This window comes from Coregonus lavaretus (assembly GCF_964263955.1).
Source record: "Coregonus lavaretus genome assembly, contig: HAP1_SCAFFOLD_4614, whole genome shotgun sequence".
NCBI lineage: Eukaryota > Metazoa > Chordata > Actinopteri > Salmoniformes > Salmonidae > Coregonus > Coregonus lavaretus.
Genome location: NW_028161183.1, coordinates 26,162 through 47,500, shown reverse-complemented (window position 1 = coordinate 47,500; position 21,339 = coordinate 26,162). Strand labels below are relative to the sequence as shown.

Genomic DNA, 21,339 nt, shown 5'->3' with positions numbered 1-21,339 from the left:
CATTGCCTTTAAATTGTTTTACTTGGGTCAAACGTTTCGGGTTGCCTTCTACAAGCTTCCCACAATAAGTTGGGTGAATTTTGGCCCAATCCTCCTGACAGAGCTGGTGTAACTGAGTCAGGTTTGTAGGCCTCCTTGCTCGCACACGCTTTCTCAGTTCTGCCCACATATTTTCTGTAGGCTTGAGGTCAGGTCTTTGTGATGGCCACTCCAATAACTTGACTTTGTTGTACTTAAGCCATTTTGCCACAACTTTGAAAGTATGTTCGGGGTCATTGACCATTTGGAAGACCCATTTGCGACCAAGCTTTAACTTCCTGTCTGATGTCTTGAGATTTTGCTTCAATATATCCACATAATTTTCCTTCCTCATGATGCCATCTATTTTGTGAAGTGCACCAGTCCCTCCTGCAGCAAAGCACCCCCACACCATGATGCTTCCACCCCCGTGCTTCACGGTTGGGATGGTGTTCTTCGGCTTGCAAGCTACCACCTTTTTCCTCCAAACATAACGATGGTCATTATGGCCAAACAGTTCTATTTTTGTTTCATCAGACCAGAGAACATTTCTCCAATAAGTACGATCTATGTCCCCATGTGCAGTTGCAAACCGTAGTCTGGCTTTTTTATGGTGGTTTTGGAGCAGTGGCTTCTTCCTTGCTGAGCTGCCTTTCAGGTTATGTCGATATAGGACTTGTTTTACTGTGGATATAGATACTTTTGTACCTGTTTCCTCCAGCATCTTCACAAGGTCCTTTGCTGTTGTTCTGGGACTGATTTGCACTTTTCGCACCAAAGTATGTTCATCTCTTGGAGACAGAACGCGCCTCCTTCCTGAGCGGTATGACAGCTGCGTGGTCCCATGGTGTTTATACTTGCGTACTATTGTTTGTACAGATGAACGTGGTACCTTCAGGCATTTGGAAATTGCTCCCAAGGATGAACCAGAGTTGTGGAGGTCTACAAATTTTTTTCTGAGGTCTTGGCTGATTTCTTTTGATTTTCCCATGATGTCAAGCAAAGAGGCACTGCATTTGAAGGTAGGCCTTGAAATACATCCACAGGTACACCTCCAATTGACTCAAATGATGTCAATTATTCTATCAAAAGCTTCTAAAGCCATGACATCATTTTCTGGAATGCTGTTTAAAGGCACAGTCAACTTAGTGTATGTAAACTTCTGACCCACTGGAATTGTGATACAGCAAATTATAAGTGAAATAATCTGTCTGTAAACAATTGTTGGAGAAATTACTTGTGTCATGCACAAAGTAGATGTCCTAACCGACTTGCCAAAACTATAGTTTGTTAACAAGAAATGTGTGGAGTGGTTGAAAAACGAGTTTTAATGACTCCAACCTAAGTGTATGTATACTTCCGATTTCAACTGTACATGTAGGTAGGGGTAAAGTGACTATGTATAAATAATATACAGCGAGTAGCAGCCGCGTAAAAAAAAAGGAGGGGCCAATGCAAATTGTCCGGGTAGCCATTTGATTAACTGTTCAGCAGTCTTATGGCTTGGGGGTAGAAGCTGTTAAGGAGCCTTTTGGACCTAGACTTGGCGCTCCGGTACCGCTTGCCATGCGGTAGCAGAGAGAACAGTCTATGACTAGGGTGGCTGGAGTCTTTGATAATTTTTAGGGTCTTCCTCTGACACTGCGTGGTATAGAGGTCCTGGATGGCAGGAAGCTTGGCCCCAGTGATGCACTGGGCCGTACGCATTACCCTCTGTAGCACCTTGTGGTCGAATGCCGAGAAGTTGCCATACCAGGGAGTGATGCAACCAGTCAGGATGCTCTCGATGGTGCAGCTGTATAACTTTTTGAGGATCTGAGGACCCATGCCAAATCTTTTCAGTCTCCAGAGGGGGAATAGGTGTTGTCGTGCCCTCTTCACGACTGTCTTTGTGTGTTTTGACCATGATAGTTTGTTGGTGATGTGGACACCAAGGAACTTGAAGCTCTCGACCTGCTCCACTACAGCCTCGTCGATGTGAATGGGGGCGTGCTCGGCTCTCCTTTTCCTGTTGTCCACGATCAACTCCTTTGTCTTGATCACGTTGAGGGAGAGGTTGTTATCCTGGCACTACACGGCCAGGACCTCCTCCCTATAGGCTGTCTCATCGTTGTCATTGATCAGGCCTACAACCGTTGTGTCGTCGGTAAACTTAATGATGATGTTGGAGTCGTGCCTGGCCATGCAGTCATGGGTGAACAGAGAGTACAGGAGGGGACTAAGCACACACCCAGGGTCCTTAGCTTAGTGATGAGCTTTGAGGGCACTATGGTGTTGAACGCTGAGCTGTAGTCAATGAACAGCATTCTCACGTAGGTGTTCATTTTGTCCAGGTGGGAAAGGGCAGTGTGGTGTGTAATAGAGATTGCGTCATCTGTGGATCTGTTGGGGCGGTATGCGAATTGGAGTGGGTCTAGGGTTTCTGGGATAATGGTGTTGATGTGAGCCATGACCAGCCTTTCAATGCACTTCATGGCTACAGACGTGAGTGCTACGGGTCGGTAGTCATTTAGGCAGGTTACCTTGGCTTTCTTGGGCACAGGGACTATGGTGGTCTGCTTGAAACATGTAGGTATTACAGTTGGTCAGCGCATGCTCTGAGTACACGTCCTGGTAATCCATCTGGCCCTGCGGCCTTGTGAATGTTGACCTGTTTAAAGATCTTACTCACATCGGCTAAGGAGAGCGTGATCACAAAGTCGTCCGGAAGAGCTGGTGCTCTCATGCATGCTTCAGTGTTGCTTGCCTCGAAGCGCGCATAGAAGTCATTTAGCTCATCTGTTAGCCACATGTATGATGAAGCTTATTCTTTTCAAAAGAAGATTGTTGTTTGTGGCTTTTTAAAAAGCCATATGAATGAGAGTGGTTGTCTGTGTATAACTTATGTATGCATGGTGTATACGTGAGGTGTGCATGTGCATTTGTGAGTGTGTGTTTCTCTCTCTCTCTCTCTCTCTCTCTCTCTGTGTTCCTGTGTAGTGTCTAATTGATTTACTACCCAGGTCAATGGCTATGCGGTTAAAGAGGAGCTCAGCTCACACATCCTGTAGTTAGGTTCTCACTCTCATCACGAGGCAATCATCCCCCAAGTCATATGTGTTTCTGATCTGTGTGTGTGTGTGTGTGTTTGTGTGTGTGCGCGTGCGTGTGTGTGTGTGTCGTAATTAGTAAATTGCCTTTATCTAAAAAACAAAATAAACTAAATGCACATTCACTTTATTCCAGTCAACATTACAATATTTCACACATTGTACAACAAGCCTGGGTTATTACAGTAACAAGCCTGGGTTATTCCAGTAACAAGCCTGGGTTATCACATTAACAAGCCTGGGTTATTACAGTAACAAGCCTGAGTTATTACAGTAACAAGCCTGGGTTATTACAATAACAAGCCTTGGCTATTACAGTAACAAGCCTGGGTTATTACAGAAACCATCACATGTCCAAATATATTCACATAAAAAACAAATCATACTGCTGTCTGACAGGCCCATACTGTATGTGTCTGATAATAATACAGGCAGCTATCAAATCAATGAGGCCTAATACGACCCAGTGCACGTGACACACACATGAACACACACACAGGTACTCAGGCTAACTAGCTGAACATTTGGTATTTGGTATTTATTAGGCTTCCCATTAGCCGCTGCAAAAGCATCAGCTACTCTTCCACATTACATAATACATAGTGCAGAACATCATTCCTGCCTGAAAGCTCCTCCCCCACACCTGAACCCTATCCAATCAATAAAGCTGCTTTCTGTTGACAGACAGATAGCACCTGTAATGAGCCCGATCTTCAGGATTGATTGATTGGTAATAGATAGACGATAGATTGATCTATCTGCTGAATGAATGAATGCACTCCAATCAACTGTATTGATATGGGCTATAGCTGATAGCTGATAGGACATGTCAATCCCCAGTAGTAGCCTACTATATATCTCACTGGAAGGGAACTCCTAATACTGCTAACATGCACCCTTCCCTTCCCCCTTTAACCCTCCCTTAAATGAATCACTAATCTAACACGACCGGATCGGTGAGAGCTAATTGATGCTGCTGCATAGCTGTCATCAATCCAGTCATCTCAGATCAGTGATTACCTAAGGAAGAAAGAGGAAAAAATGTGTTTAATTCAGAATGAAGCAGGGAGAAGTCACAGACCATAAAAAACTATATATATATAACTGTAATCACATAATGCCATTGGTTGCCATGTGCCAAATGATGAAATCAAATCTTTGGTGTTCTGATCCACATTCATAACAATACATATGATATCTCCATCTCTAGTTATTTGGTCATAACAGTGGGTGAGTTGAATATGACCCAGTTGTGCATGGTGTTTAATTCTGATTTTATGTGAGTAGTTCTGAACAATGAGACAGAAGTACTGTGATAAGAGGGATTGTTTTCATCTGTACTATAAATACAGTCACTGCGGTGTGTGTGTGTCTGTCTGTGTGTGTGTCTGTCTGTGTGTGTGTGTGTGTGCATGTGTGTGTGTTTGTGCTATGCAGTGTGAGGGTTTGGCCACTAGGCTGTGCATGGAGAAACTCAAGATGATACTGTACCTCTCAGGCCGTTTGGGTGAGACCTGTTACTCCTTTGCAGTGGTGTGTGTGTGTGTGTTCAGTGTGTGTTCAGTGTGCTCAGTGTGGCCTGGGTACAGGGTGTTGCAGGGTCATGTGTTCAGCTCCAGTGAAGGGCAGTCTGTGTGTACAGTAGTGGTTCACCACCTCTGGTATACTGTTGAACACACAGCTACTCTGGTCCAGGGTATAACCAGACCCTTACTGCCCTTAGTCTGGGCCACGATGATATGGACACAACACTGACTGGTCCTGAGGAGAGAGAGAGAGAGAGAGAGAGAGAGAGAGAGAGAGAGAGAGAGAGAGAGGGAGAGGAGGAGAGAGAGAGAGAGAGAGAGAGAGAGAGAGAGAGAGAGAGAGAGAGAGAGAGAGAGAGAGAGAGAGAGAGAGAGAGAGAGAGTGAGAGAGAGAGAGAGAGAGAGTGAGAGAGAGAGAGAGAGAGAGAGAGAGAGAGAGAGAGAGAGAGAGAGAGAGAGAGAGAGAGAGGGAGAGAGGAGAGAGAGAGAGAGAGAGAGAGAGAGAGAGAGAGAGAGAGAGAGAGAGAGAGAGAGAGAGAGAGAGAGAGAGAGAGAGAGAGAGAGAGAGAGAGAGAGAGAGAGGGAGGGAGAGAGAGAGAGAGAGAGAGAGAGAGAGAGAACCATATTACTTCAGTAACAGGGAGAGATGCAGTGCTATAGCTACATAACTAGAGGATACAGTAGGGATGTTCTAGACTGTAGCAAAGGTTAGGGGCTTAGTTATTCCAACACATGCTGCTCACCCTCCATGTATGTGGGTGTGTAATGTGGTTAATGATGAGCGCTCACTGATGAGTGATAAGTGTAACACACACACACACTCACTTGAGCGCGATGGAGTATTTGCTGGTCCCTGATTCGCTGTCTCTAACCAGGAAGCTGGCATCCCTACAGCGCTGGAGCTGAGCCTCTGCCTGCTGGCGACTCACACTGCCATGGTACCAGCTAGAGGAGGGGGAGGGGGGTGAAGAGAGGGATGAGGGGAAAGAGAGAGAGAAACAAACATACAGTACATATAATCTTTAGAGCTCCATAGAGGTACTGCAGAGCTTCAGAGCAGTAGATTGATGGGGATGAATGTCATATTGAAGGTTAGGGGGAGGAATATGGGGAGGGTTGGGGAGTTAGAGGACGGTAGGAGGGAGAGATAGAGAATGCTTGCTTAGCGAGTGCCACTTCCTCCTGACTCGGCTCACACTGAGGCTCGAACCCAGGACCTCTGCCTTGCTAGCACACATAACCACTCTCCTGAAGCATCTTACCAGTCAGCGCCATCAAAAAGTTAAGTATTCGCTGGCACAGGTGGGGACACTTCAGGCTGAGGACTAAGTACAGGCTACAGCAATACACTATGACGATATACAGTCTACAGTGCCTTTAGAAAGGATGGATCAACAACATTGTAGTTACTCCACAATACTAACCTGGCAAAATGAAAAGAAGGAAGCCTGTACAGAATAAAATATTCCAAAACACAGTGGTGTAAGTACTTAAGTAAAAATACTTTAAAGTACTACTTAAGTAGTTATTTTGGGTATCTGTACTTTACTTTAATTTTTATATTTATGGCAACTTTTACTTTTACTTCACTACATTCCTAAAGAAAATGATGTACTTTTTACTCCATACATTTTCCCTGACACCCAAAAGTACTCGTTACATTTTGATAGGAAAATGGTCCAATTCACACACTTATCAAGAGAACATCCCTGGTCATCCCTACCGCCTCTGATCTGGAGGACTCACTAAACACAAATGCTTCGTTTGTAAATCATATCTGAGTGTTGGAGTGTACCCTGGCTATCCGTCAATCAAAAAATATAAAAACATTGTGTGGTCTGGTTTGCTTAATATAAGGAATTTGAAATGATTTATACTTTTACTTTTACTTTGATACTTAAATATATTTTAGCAATTCCATTTACTTTTGATACTTAAGAAATACTTTTAGACTTTTACTCAAGTAGTATTTTACTGGGTGACTTTCACTTTTACTTGGGTCATTTTTTATTAAGGTATCTTTTCATTTAATCAAGTATGAAAATTGAATACATTTTCCACCACTGCCAAAACATGCATCCTGTTTGCAATAAGGCACTAAAGTAAAACTGCAACAAATGTGGCAAAGAAATGAACTTTATGTCCTGAATACAAAGCGTTATGTTTGGGGCAAATCCAACACAAGACATCACTGAGTACCACTCTTCATATTTTCAAGCATGGTGTTGGTGGCATCATGCTACACTACATGACCAAAAGTATGTGGACACCTGCCAGTCGAACATCTCTTTCCAAAATCATGGGCATTAATAAGGAGTTGGTGCCCCCTTTGCTGCTATAACAGCCTCCACTCTTCTGGGAAGGCTTCCCACTAGATGTTGGGACATTGCTGCGGGGACTTGCTTCCATTCAGCCACAAGAGCATTAATGAGGTTGGGCACTGATGTTGGGCGATTAGGCCTGGCTCGCAGTCGGCGTTCCAATTCATTCCAAAGGTGTTAGATGGGGTTGAGGTCAGGGCTCTGTGCAGGCCAGTCAAGTTCTTCCACACAGATCTCAACAAACCATTTCTGTATGGACCTCGCTTTGGGCACAGGGGCATTGTCATGCTGAAGCAGGAAAGGGCCTTCCCCAAACTGTTGCCACAAAGTTGGAAGCACAGAATCGTCTAGAATGTCATTGTATGCTGTAGCGTTGAGATTTCCCTTCACTGGAACTAAGTGGCCTAGCCAGAAGCATGAAAAACTGTCCCAGACCATTATTCCTCCAACTCAAAACTTTAAGGTTGGCACTATGCATTCTGGCAGGTAGCGTTCTCCTGGCATCCGCCAATCCCAGATTCGTCCGTCGGACTGCCAGATGGTGAAGCGTGATTCATCACTCCAGAGAACGCATTTCCACTGCTCCAGAGTCCACAAACCGTTCTCATGCTGATGTTGCTTCCAGAGGCAGTTTGGAACTCAGTAGTGAGTGTTGCAAATGAGGACAGGCGATTTTTACCCGTTACGTGCTTCAGCACTTCAGCTTGCATGGCCTACCACTTCGCAGCTGAGCCGTTGTTGCTCCTAGACGTTTCCACTTCACAATAACAGCACTTACAGTTGACCGGGGCAGCTGTAGCAGGGCAGATATTTTACTAACTGACTTTTTGGAAAGGTGGCATCCTATGACTAGCCGGTTACCACCCGGTTACTCAACCCTGCACCTTAGAGGCTGCTGCCCTATGTACATACTGTAGACATGGAAGGAATCACTGGTCACTTTAATAATGGAACACTAGTCACTTTAATAATGTTTACATACTGCTTTACTCATTTCATTTGTATATACTGTATTCTATCCTACTGTATTTTAGTCAATGCCACTCCGACATTGCTCGTCCTAATATTTATATATGTCTTAATTGCATTCTTTACTTTTAGATTTGTGTGTATTGTTGTGAATTGTTAGATACTACTGCACTGTTGGAGCTAGGAACACAAGCATTTCGCTACACCCGCAATAACATCTGCTAAATATGTGTATGTGACCAATACAATTTGATTTGATGACGGTGCCACGTTGAAAGTCACTGAGCTCTTCAGTAAGGCCATTCTACTGCCAATGTTTGTCTGTATAGAGATTGCATGGCTTTGATGCTCACATTTATACACCTGTGAGTAACAGGTGTGACTGAAATAGCCGAATCCAGTAATTTGAATGGGTGTCCACATACTTTTGTATATATAGTGTATCTCAATCCCCCCCCCCCCCCCCCCAGCCTCTCCCTTCTCCTTCTCCTCTTCCCTTACCTCTGTTTCTCCAGGGGAAGGGTGGGGTCCACTTTGCCTGTCTCCGCCTTGGGTGTGGAGGTGGGGGAGGGAGGAGAGGAAGATGGGGAAAGTTTGGGAGTGGGAGAAGAGTGAGAGGTGGGAGAGGGGGGAGAGGAATGAGAGAGAGGCGAGGGAGGAGAGAGTTTGAGAATGGGGGAGGTGGGGGAGGGGGGAGAGGGGATGAGGACTTTCTTGTTCCAGGTCTTCTGTCTGAGGGTCTGCTGATGACTGAGAGTCTGCTGTCTGCTGGGTGGAGGAGCTTCCTCTTTAGGGGGCGAACTGCTCATTCCCTTCTTAAACTGGACTGAAGAGAGAGAGCGAGAGGAGAGAGAGAGCGCGAGAGGAGAGAGAGAGAAAGAGAGCGAGAGGAGAGAGAGAGAGAGAGAGAGAGAGAGAGAGAGAGAGAGAGAGAGAGAGAGAGAGAGAGAGAGAGAGAGAGAACTGTGTATTTTTTTATATCATTGTTGTATCCAATATGTTTCCTCTCCTTCCCTCCCTCTACCTCCCTCCTTTTACCTCCCTCCCTCTGGAAAACATATATCTACCTGTCAGTGCTCTGACGATGTCCTCCTTCCTCCACTCCCAGGGTAGTTCATACTCTCCAGGGGGGCGAGGGTCTGACTCCGGCCGTGTCACAGGGATCCACACCCCTCCTGCCTCCCCCTCCGTCTCTAGCAGCCCCTCATAGGGAGTGTCGTAGATGTGGGGGGGGGTGGGCTTGCCCCCTTCTCCATCTCCCTTGGGGAGCAGCACACACACCTTCAGCAGGTCCTTGGAGCCCCGCCTACGAATACCTAAAAAGTAATAAGAACAATAACATGGTCACATGTTGATATCAAACCCTCAACTCAGCCATTGCAATATTACTGCTGATGTGACATGATTGTGATCCATTGTTCAGTTGTACGCTCTTAGAAAATAAATGCTATCTAGAACCTAAAAGGGTTCTTTGGCTGTCCCCATAGGAAAACCCTTTGAAGAACCCTTTTTGGTCCCAGGTAGAACCTTTTACACAGGGGGTTCTACATGGAACCCAAAATAGTTCTGCCTGGGACCAAGAAGGGTTCTACCTGGAACCAAAAAGGGTTCTCCTATGGGGACAGCAGAATAAACCTTTTGGAACCCTTTTTTCTGAGAGTCTAACACACAGCTTCGTAGCTTGTGATGTGGTCAGACATGTCTGTGGAGGCCATCAGGTAGCCTGTGTGTCTGGGCTATTGTGTGACTAAACAATGGAGCTACGGGAAGAAAGGTCAACACAGTGCCTGATTGGCTGACAGAACGGACCTCTTCCTCTTTTGGGAAGTGATTGGGTGAGACCAGGAGGAGGGGGAGGGGAGGTGGGGGTCTTTTGGTTCTTTTCACACAAAAGTAAAGTAAAATGTAAAGTAAAATGGAAGGGGTGGGGGGGGACAACTGGTGGCAACTTCCTTTCCAGAGAATGGGGTAAAGGAAACAGAGGCAGGAGACAGGAAGTCCAAGAGGAAGCTGCACCCATTGTCGCAGCACAACACCGTTCCCATAGCAACCGCCCGTAGGGAAGGAAGTCAGGGGAGAGAGAGCGGAGGGTCTCGTTCTAGTCCGATCCTTTAAAAACCTTTTACAGCATTAGTCTACAACCTTGACTCTGGAGAGCTGCAGGGAGTGCAGGCTTTTATTCCAGCCCAGCACTAATTCCAGCCCTGATTCCACTAATCAAGGTCTCAATGATTAGTTGATTAACTGAGCCAGTGTGTATCAGCACTGCGCTGGAACAAAAGCCTGGACTCCCTGTAGCTCTCCAGGACAAGATCTGACCCCTGACCTTTGACCTGACTGACCTGTGATGATGACCTGGGCGTCGTAGGGCTCCATGTATCCATCGTTCTCTCCCTCCCTCTCCGCCTCCCTCTGCTCCCTTGTTTTCTCTGCGTCAAACGGGTCAGCATAGTCCTCCAGAATAATCAGCTACACAGCGGGACAGAAGGTTTTTTTTAATGTATTTTTATTTAACCTTTATTTAACAAGGCAAGTCAGTTAAGAACAAATTCTTATTTACAATGATGGCCTACCCCAGCCAAACCCGGACAACGCTGAGCAAATTGTGTGCCGCCCTATGGGACTCCTAATCACATTATTATTATTATTATTATTATAATCACGGCCAGATTGTGATACAGGGTCTGTAGTGATGCCTCTAGCACTGAGATGCAGTGCCTTAGACCGCTGCGCCACTCTACCTAACCTTCACAGTATTATACTGTAGGCCTTCTGCCAGAGTAACTGCAATAACCTATGTAATTACACTGTAACAGTTTAGTTGGTATGGAAACGTCCCCTTTACGAACTGGGAATGTTTCTTGGGGAATCTCCCCTGCTCTGTGCTCTGTATGTGTCTTCCCTCCCATGGCTCTGTGTGTGTCTGAGTGTTTACGTGTCTGTCTGACTGCCTGTATGATCTTTATCAAAGTGGATCCAAAGCGATCTGAGCTACCTGTGGGAGAGCTACAGTCACAACAGTGTTAGGTGATATTATGCCTCAGACAAAGCCTTCACTGGGGGCAGAAATAGAGGAGGAGAAAGAGGTATAGTGTGTGTGTGTGTGTGTGTGAGTGCGTGCGTGTGTGTGTGACAGCAGTTAGGGGGAAAGGAAAGGAAGGGACACAGGAAGACAGACTGGGGGAATGAGGTTAGGTCTCATTGTGTGTTTTCTGTACGGCTGGTCCCGAGCGCTGTGGCATGAATGCAGCTGGTTCTAAAAGCACAGTGCATTGTGTGGTGAGGAAAGAAAGACAAGAGGGGGGAGGGAGGGGTAGAGACAAAGGCTGAGGTGGGAGAGAGATACTGATCACAACTCTCAGAGCTACAGTTCTTTCTTTATATCAGTGCACACATACATGTATGGAAGCTCGTTCCCTCCACCTAAAATAATAATAATCTGACTATGAGATAGTAAGTCATAATTATGAGATAATAAGTAATTGTAATGAGATACTAAGTCATAATTATGAGATAGTAAGTCGTTATTATGAGACAATACGTCATAATCATGAGAGTAAGTCATAATAATGCGATACTAAGTCAGAATTCTGAGATAGTAAGTCATAATTATGAGATAGTAAATCATTATTATGAGATAGTTAGTCATAATTATGAAATACGTTTAGGCAATCAGTATTACGTGAATCACACATTTTGAGTGTGTGTGTTTGCGCTTTTGTGTGTGTGAGAGAGAGAGAGCAAGAAAGAGAGAGAGAGAGAGAGAGAGAGAGAGAGAGAGAGAGAGAGAGAGAGAGAGAGAGAGAGAGAGAGAGAGAGAGAGAGAGAGAGAGAGAGAGAGAGAGAGAGAGAGAGAGAGAGAGAGAGAACATGTCCATGAATTATAATCCACATAATAATTCACATTTCCTGTTGTTGCAGGATTATATATATTTTTTGTATTTATTAGGGATCCCCATTAGCTGCTACTCTTCCTGGGGTCCAAACATATTAAAGCACTTATATTACATATAATACAAAAGATAAAACAGTACATCATATAACATTATTACACCACTACATATCTACAATACAAAATGTTTAATACCACCATACAACAATATCACAATGTGTGCATATGCATGTGTCTGTACCTTTGTGTGTAAGATCCTACATCTGTATGTGAGAGTCCTTGTGTCTATATATTTAAGAGTGGTTACATTTCTCCTGCCCCATTCCTCAGCTGTTTACCAAATAAAGTGGCGGGGAGTACGCTTTGTTCTTGTTTGAATCACAGATTTCCATTTTAAAAGGGGTCGTGGCCTGCAGGACTATTCAATGTCCATGATCCAGACTTATTATCTCATAATTATAAATATAAAGAGCTTCCATACGCTTCCATACACATACCACAATAAACAACAGGATCAAATGTGAATTACAGTAAGCCTAATAACACTGTAGGGCTAATTATAGCATTATAGCATATATTGTTGCTACCAAATGCCTTTTTCATTTTTTGTTTGTTCAATCTAAGACTTTGTTGGCAAAGATGTCAGTACCAAATCTGAGCCACTCACCATCGCTGATTTGATGTCCGCCTTCCCCCTCTCGTTTTCGAATCCCACCAGTTCACTTGTACCGCTGTTTTTGGGGCCCTTGTCCTGTTTGTCCACCTTGATCATCCTGCTGATGTACGCATGCGCCAAACTGGATGTCCTGGTGGGCCGATGCTCCTCAGATGCCCCCGTCTCGAGCTTGGAATTCTTCCTACTCTTCCCAGGGATGAGACTGTCCCAGATCTTACCGTCCTTAAACGAGTTCCCGCCAGTACCCAAGCCGTTCCGACCCAGTTCGATGGCCGAGTTTTTCCGGTTTCTTCCGGTCAGTATAGAGCCCATCCCTCCAGCACTTTCCTTGACCCGGTTCCCCTTCAGACTGGTCCCCGGGGTTAGCCCGTGTCTGGGTCGTGGTTGAGGGCCGGATTCGGAGGCTGAGCGGACGCGTTCGGTCCCGTTCTTCAGATTGATGGGGAAACTGAACCACTTTGCCATGGCTGGTTACGATCAGTGACCGGTTTTTTCTTTCTAGCTTTGGCTTTAAACTTATGCTAATGTAACACACTCACTTAGGTCTACTTAGTCTTACTTTTTATTAATCATCTGCAATCGAGACACAGAGAATAGTTGGTAAGCCTACATAAAACTTTCCAAGCACATTCATCCACGACGACATAGGCCTACGTTTACGCACGGCGCGCCTGGTATCTTATCCGATTTACCCCTTTTGTGATGTTAATTTCAACAAATTATTCATAATGATTTCTACAGCATAAATTTGGTAGTAAATGTTCTCATAGAATTTCAACCCCAAACTTCACCCCATCTGTCGCTTGACCCACTTCTCTTTGTCGTTCCACGGTGCGTAAAGTTACCTCTCCTTTCATCGACTTGAAACGCCTATAATATATATTTCTGACAGTCGCTATCTCTTTATCTCGAAGCTATCCCCGCAGTTTAAAGAGTAGTCTTTGGAGAGCGTAGAATCGGAAGAACTGGAAGTTTTTCTTCGCACTCACTAATGATGATCCCATTCCCGGAGCGACTGATGTATAGAGCGGGCTGTCAAAGCTGAGTGCTGGAGAGAGAAGTGCGTGTGTGAGAGAAAGAGTTTGGTGGAGTTGGGAAATGGGTGTGGTGGTGGACTAGCCTACATCAGAATGGTCAAAAAACGCCTATAACTATGCCTATAGTAGGCTATTATTCACTAACAGGGAGGAGACAGGGCAGCTTTGGCAACGCATTTCTCAATTGATGATCATTCTTAGCCAACATGTTGTGAATTTAATCATTAATTTGAGATGTTTTTTTAATTAATTGTTTTACTACATTTATTTAGTAGTCATCATAGCCATATTACAACATAGCCAATATTTATTAATCAACATAGCCTATATTTATTAATCAACATAGCCAATATTAACCTACATTGTATGACTGTAAGTCGCTTTGGATAAAAGCGTCTGCTAAATGGCTTTATTATTATTATTATTATTATTATTATTATTATGAAGGTGGTGTGTGCAACACAATAGGCTGCAATTAAACATTTCATCCCAAAATATGAACACAGCTTGAATTCACATGTTTGGGCACCACAATGAGTGAGAACAAATATTTTTTTTAAACAAGAAAATATGTAAATTGTGGGGAGAATTTTTCATCGAGGGAAAGATTCTCATGTTTTCGTGGACATTTCATCGGTCGATTCAGGTTACTATAATAAACTGTCCCCTAGTCCTCTGTCCTAATTTCCAATAACCTGTCATAACTAGGCCATGTGTGCTAAAGCGCCCTCTGCAGGGGATATGGTAGATCAAGTGGAACGGTTAGACTATTTGGTTGGTTTGGTATGGGACGCGTGGAATTTGAGGAGCACAAACTGATTCATGCCACAAGTTGTGATGCGTTTCGTTTATTTGTTTCTGCATTAGCTTACCTCATTCTTAGCAGTAAAACATTTTTTATTATGACAATCACAGCACTAGGCATTTTCATTCACAAAGACCTCTCCCCTGGGTCAATTTATCACAGATTGACAGACCAGACTCACCAATATTCAAAGCGGGCGCTGTCTAGAGCACCGCCTACTGCTATGTGCTCAACCAATACCTGTATTCCCTCTAGCGGGGCTGGGTGGTTCGTTTGACATCGGTCACAAAGGTAACAGGTTGGAGCTGCATATAACGAACTTATCTGCCTGTCTCGAAAAATGGATATACGCTGCTTTTTCAGAAGTATTTTCAGCCTGATTTAAACATTGTTTTTATTAACATCAAGTAAAACAACAGAAGAGGACTCGAAAATAAATTGATGAATTGTACTACTTTGGCCAAATAGCAGGTATGTTTTGGATGTTGTTTAGTTCGCTCTAGTTAGCTAACGTGTATAGTTAGCAAGCTAGCTACCGAACTAACCCAGTCAGCTAGCTAGCTAGTTATGACAGTAGTTTAGGGTTAGCTTGCTAGCTCTAGCTGGTTGACTTGCTCATTACAGACACATAGCGAGCTAATACATTTGCCCGCTCAGTCTTTGATAACTTGCTCTCTTGTTGGTGTCTAACCTAAGTTAACTTTTAATGATGGCAGAAAGGTGCTGGATAACGTCACTCAGAATTGAAATGCGAAGGCCACGGAGCAGGTGTAACATTGCATTGCCTCATCTAGATCTCTCCCGTAGTGAAATTCTCATTTAAAACCATGTGTACAGTCAGTGTACCCATCTGTCAATGTCACACATTCTCTTTTTACATGTCAGTTATTTAACGCTTTCTCAGAGCTCAACTTCAACATCTTGGCTCACTGCCTCTCTTCTCCCAAGAAGTTTCACTTGAGCTAGATGATACTATGACGCATACACTGAAGAATTCAATGTAGTGAGTGAACTCTGTTCAAAAGATACCCAGCCAGGGACGGCTTGTTCAATAGGGCGATATGGGCGACGCACTGCCAAACGGGAAAAGGAAGGGATTTTTTTTCTAATCAATTATTTAAAAAAAAATTAAATAAAAAAAAATATTTTTTTTTTATAAATTTATAAAAAATTATATCACGGCAACAGCAGTTATCAGTGTTCACGTCTGATCTGACAGCCACTAAATGTCAAATCAGGCTAAAGTCGTGCTTCAAATGGCCCCGCCCGTTTTTTGGGCGATTTCAGTCAGGTTGAAAATCGCCCAGAAGTCTGTCATAGACTCCCATGTAAAATCTAGTTTTGTCACATTTCAAAGCTTTCAATACATTCTCTATGGGTGTCTGTGGGCTTGCACTTACGCGCTTTCGTCATACATAACGTAACCACGAATGAACGTAACTAAGAAAAGACCAGGTAGCAGCCTCATTCAATTCACTACTACTATCAAAATGGCTAGGCTTCAGTCCAACTCGATTGTGTGTTTGAAAGAAGTTCCTTTTTGTCGGCGAACAAATGAAGATAAATTGGCAACGAAACAATTAGGACCCCCCAGACCAAATTTAATAATTCAACAGGTGTCTACTAAAGGGGGGAAGTCCTACACCCGAGGATTTTCCAAAAATTGGTATGAACGGAAAACCTGGCTAGCAGGCTGCGATGTAGCTAATGCAGTTTTTTGCTACCCCTGCTTACTCTTCCACCCTGAAGGCGGCACAGCAGACAGCACCGCTTGGACAGCGACTGGTGTAACCGACATGCACCATCTTTCAGAAAAGATTAAGAAAAATTAGCTGTCAAAGACCCACATATAGCTGTTTGAGATTGTCTGCTTTTGGGAGAGTGAATATTGCCACTCAACTGGATGAGGGATACAGGCTAGCTGTCCGCCGCCACAACGATGAGGTTAGCAACAGCAGAGTCGTGAACACTGTCTACGAGAATCGAGACGACCTCATATAATGTTTTGAAGCCATCCGGACGGGTTCATTGGGTTCATTTGACCAGCACACCTTGAGAGAGGCAGCTGGCTACGTGAGGATACTACATGATGAAGATTTAATTTTTTTCCTGCGGCTTTTTCACAAAATCATGCCCCACGTCGACATTCTGTACCAGAAGCTACAGAAGAAGGACATCGATGCTGTCTCTATCAAACGTGCCCTCGACAGCTTCACAAGCAAGTGCAGGCCATAAGGTAAGATTAAACAGATATCAAAAAATGTGGTAAAAGCTCTTGTTGATCCTGCAATCTGAACAAATACCAAGATGCTGTATTTTCAGCTGATATTTCATTTGTTTATGGAAATGCATATTGTTTATGCAGTGTTGAGGAATGTGAAAGAACACCCTTGATTATTTTTACTGTGATAACTTATTTTGCTTTTGTAAGCCAACACTTTTGAGATCAGTCAATAAATGCTTCTGGTATTGACTTATATGCTGCCCCTGTCTTCATGTTGTTGCTGGACATATCTTTTTAAAAATGTGTGTAGGTCACCTAAATCATCAGAAAAATTGCCCTCCCTGAGAATTTGTTCAGGAGCCGCCACTGTACCCAGCATATGTTATCTAAGCTATTTACCATTCTCTGTCATTTTATTGACCAACATTCAGTGATTACTCATGGAGATGTGGCCTACAGAAAGTACCAAGTGGCAAGGGTGTTGTCTCATATCTGATGCAAGATCACAGGTGTTAGGTGTTTGATAAGATGATGATACGAATTAAAACTTTACATTGATGTCTATTCATTATTTTGGCTGTTAGCATATATAATTTAACACAGCAGTGTATTGATGACAGATGAGAGAAAGTTCAGCCTGAGGGCACTTTTTTACTGTTGCTACAGGCACAGAGTTACAGAGAGGGAGGGAGGAAGAGAGAGAGAGATGACTGTTTACAGATTGGTTGCTCTTAGAGCGAGACCCTGAAGTGTGCAGGTAGAAGATCAGTGTGTGCATGTAAGGGGGATGTTTACTGAGCAACATAGTGTGGAATGTGGAGGGGTGTATTAGGTGCTTATATATGGTGCAGTTTGTGTTCTATTTGGCAACACTGAAGTCTTCTTTGTTATGCCAATGAGCGCCATTAGAATCAGAGAGAGGAAGAAATGGCTGTTTGTTTGCCTGTGAAAGAGGAGCAGTGGCAGTCGGGGGTGGGGGGGGGGGGGGGGGTCTGATGTAAGTCAAGAATGTAATAAAGAGGCAGAGTGGATGAATGAAGGGATGAATTGCCGATCACCAAGGAAACAGTCTTAACTGAAGGACTGTCTTGGGGACCCAAGTTGGTGTGGTATTTACATGTTCTAATGACACCAGCATTAATATGGAAAGGCTTTGGTATTTCAGTCACTCATGACTGACAGTCATCAGTAGGGCCCTATAAAATCTGTGTTGCGGATGGAATCACGGAATCCAGACACTAAAATGGAATTCAACAATATTAGAAAATGTATTAAACTTATTAGAAAATACATTAATTTGTCGAAGTTAAATCATAAGACATGAAAAAAATGCATCAGTGATTAGTAATTTCATGCATCTTTTTGAAACGGCACAGGAATGCCCTGTGTGTGTGTGTGTGTGTTGCGCACTTATGTCTGTGAAGCCATTAGCAAAAATGCTAATGATAATAACACGCATATACAGTACCAGTCAAAAGTTTGGACACACCTACTCATTCAAGGGTTTTTCTTCATTTTTACTATTTTCTACATTGTAGAATAATAGTAAAGACATCAACACTATGAAATAACACATATGGAATCATGTAGTAACCAAAAAAGTGTTAAACAAATCAAAATATATTTTATATTTGAGATTCTTCAAATAGCCACCCTTTGCCTTGATGACAGCTTTGCACACTCTTGGCATTCTCTCAACCAGCTTCACCTGGAATGCTTTTCCAACCGTCTTGAAGGAGTTCCCACATATGCTGAGCACTTGTTGGCAGCTTTTCCTTCACTCTGCGGTACAAACTCATCCCAAACCATCTCAATTGTGTTGAAGTCAGGTGATTGTGGAGGCCAGGTCATCTGATGCAGCACTCCATCACTCTCCTTCTTGGTCAAATAGCCCTTACACAGCCTGGAGGTGTGTTGGGTCATTGTCTTGTTGAAAAACAAATGATAGTCCCAGTAAGTGCAAACCAGATGGGATGGCGTACCGCTGCAGAATGCTGTGGTAGCCATGCTGGTTAAGTGTGCCTTGAATTCTAAATAAATCAGACAGTGTCACCAGCAAAGCACCTCCACACCATAACACCTCCTCCTCCATGCTTCACGGTGGGAACCACACATGCGGAGATCATCCGTTCACCTTCTCTGCGTCTCACAAAGACAAGGCGGTTGGAACCAAAAATCTAAAATGTGGACTCATCAGACCAAAGGACAGATTTCCACCGGTCTAATGTCCATTGCTCATGTTTCTTGGTCCAAGCAAGTCTCGTCATCTTATTGGTGTCCTTTAGTAGTGGTTTCTTTGCAGCAATTCGATCATGAAGGCCTGATTCACACAGTCTCCTCTGAACAGTTGATGTTGAGATGTGTCTATTACTTGAAGCATTTTATTTGGGCTGCAATCTGAGGTGAAGTTAACTCTAATGAACGTATCCTCTGCAGCAGAGGTAACTCTGGGTCTTTCATTCCTGTGGCGGTCCTCATGAGAGCCAGTTTCATCATAGCGCTTGATGGTTTTTGCGACTGCACTTGAAGAAACTTTCAAAGTTCTTGAAATGTTCCGGATTGACTGACCTTCATGTCTTAAAGTAATGATGGACTGTTGTTTCTCTTTGCTTATTTGAGCTGTTCTTGCCGTAATATGGACTTGGTCTTTTACCAAACAGGGCTATCTTCTGTATACCACCCCTACCTTGTCACAACACAACTGATTGGCTCAAACGCATTAAGAAATAAATAAATTCCACAAATTAACTTTTAACAAGGCACACCTGTTAATTGAAATGCATTCCAGGTGACTACCTCATGAAGCTGGTTGAGAGAATGCCAAGAGTGTGCAAAGCTGTCATCAAGGCAAAGGGTGGCTATTTGAAGAATCTCAAATATAAAATGTATTTTGATTTGTTTAACACTTTTGTTTGGTTACTACATGATTCCATATGTGTTTTTCATAGTTTTGATGTCTTCACTACTAGAAAATAGTAAAAAATTAAGAAAAACCCTTGAATGAATAGGTGTGTCCAAACTTTTGACTGGTTATATATATATATATATATATATATATATATATATATATATATATATATATATATATTTATTTATTTATTTATTTATTTAGTTCAAAAAATGTATCTCGCTTACACCGGATAAGTGCAGTAAAATGTGATGGAGATAGAAAGGCTTTCCCAAAACCTTCTCAATTAAATGTTAACTACAAAGTAGCGTATGCCTACCTGCCAGAAATCTATCATGATTATTTGCATCAATCCGTTTCGTTTTGCAAACTCTGCAATTACATGAGCGCTTCAGAAACATTGCTAACCAAACCAATGGTCTCTGGCTGGTGTCTACTTTAATTAAAGGGTAACTACACCCAAAAATAAAATATTATAAGATGTTTTCCAGACCTCAGAAGTGGTCTGATGTGATTTAAGCATTTTTGTGGACATAGAACATCCATTCTTTAGTTTTTCTATTAGTGTGATTTTGAGAGCGAAAACCTGAATAACTGGGAAAAATGGAAACCTGGAAAAATGGATTTTATAGGGCCCTACATCAGTCATGATATGTAATCTATTTGTGTCACCACGGAAGGAGACAGTTACACACGTAAGGCTATCCTCTTTCAGGTGCTTTCACTGAAGCACTGCCCTATATGCAGTGACAAGGCCTTGGTTATAGAGCACAGTCCAAGTGCTGTATCGTGATTGATGAAGCTTAGAGGAGGCTAAGTAGGAACAAAGATTTCTAGCCTACTGACTTTATGCTCTCTACTCTATCACTGTTTAATGAAGCAAAGACAGTCGCAGCCAGGACTCCATACTACAGTGGTCTCTTTCCACACTCTCTCCTAATTCTCCTAACCCTCCCCAGAGAGGGAGGTGGCCTTAATTCAATTCAGTGCAGGAGAATTCAATTTGAGAGTAGAGCCGGCGGGTTAGGAGACACTAAAGGCGTCTGCATGCTTCCCAGCCGAAACAGTTCGGAAGAGTTTGTGCATATATTATGACATTTTGTGACTTTTTTTGTGTTAGTTTTAGACTTTGTTTGTTTTGGCTGTTCGGCCACACAGTTTTTCTCGAGGCTAGCCGAAGTCGGTAGCCGAAGTCGGTAGCCGAAGTCGGTAGCCGAAGTCGGTAGCCGAAGTCTACGCCCCTTCGTCGGTGATTGGTCAACAGTAGGGATTCTTCAATAAAGTATTTGTTGTCATTCAACGAGAGATGAATGACAACTGCACCAAACATCTTAATGTCCATTTGTGTTTTTATTTCCTCTAAGCTCTCTGCAAAAATGTCAAAATTAATGACAGATTTCTTGAGTTATCGTAGATTAATTCAGACTATTTTGAGGAAGTGTATACTGGCTACGGCGTCTCAAAATGGACAAACAGTACTATTGACGCTTTTTTCCCTAGTTTTTCAAGCAAAGGTATTTTAAGGGAGTATGTGAGCATGCTCGGTTCGCCTAGCTGAGTTCGGCTAGGCGCCAGCTGAACAGAAGCTTGCTGACGCCTTAAAGGAGTCAGTAATCTGAAGACTCCTTCACCTGGTCACACTGTAGTCAGTCAGTTGTTAGGCTGGAGGGCACCGTCCCTTACCTTTTCTCTCTAAAGTACATAGTGTGACCGGGGTCCGGTCAGCTGCCTCATGTATTTCTCTCCAGAGAGAGACAGAGATTTGGAACCCAGGGGAGGGATAGAGAGGTTAGGGAGATGGTGATAGGGAGATGGTGAGAGGGAGGGATAGGGAGAGGTTAGGGATAGGGAGAGGTTAGGGAGATGGTGAGAGG

The 21,339-nt window shown here is 43.4% G+C and overlaps 1 protein-coding gene and 1 pseudogene across 2 annotated transcripts in view; one reads left to right on the top strand and one right to left on the bottom strand.

The window, feature by feature from the left end:
• Nucleotides 1-3,225: 3,225 nt before the first annotated feature.
• On the bottom strand, nt 3,226-13,922 carry LOC311121043 (SH2 domain-containing adapter protein E-like; annotated as a pseudogene). Its single transcript has 6 exons — nt 12,483-13,922; nt 10,266-10,392; nt 8,991-9,239; nt 8,425-8,749; nt 5,459-5,578; nt 3,226-4,868 (listed from the first exon to the last, which is right to left on the bottom strand). The product of its transcript is annotated as an SH2 domain-containing adapter protein E-like (transcript).
• Nucleotides 13,923-13,988: 66 nt separating this feature from the next.
• The window catches only part of LOC311121041 (cingulin-like), a gene marked incomplete at its 3' end in the record, with an annotated part of 33,461 nt that continues 26,110 nt past the window's right edge, over nt 13,989-21,339 (top strand). Inside the window, exon 1 of the mRNA XM_084195582.1 lies at nt 13,989-14,804. The remainder of the gene's footprint in view (nt 14,805-21,339) is intronic.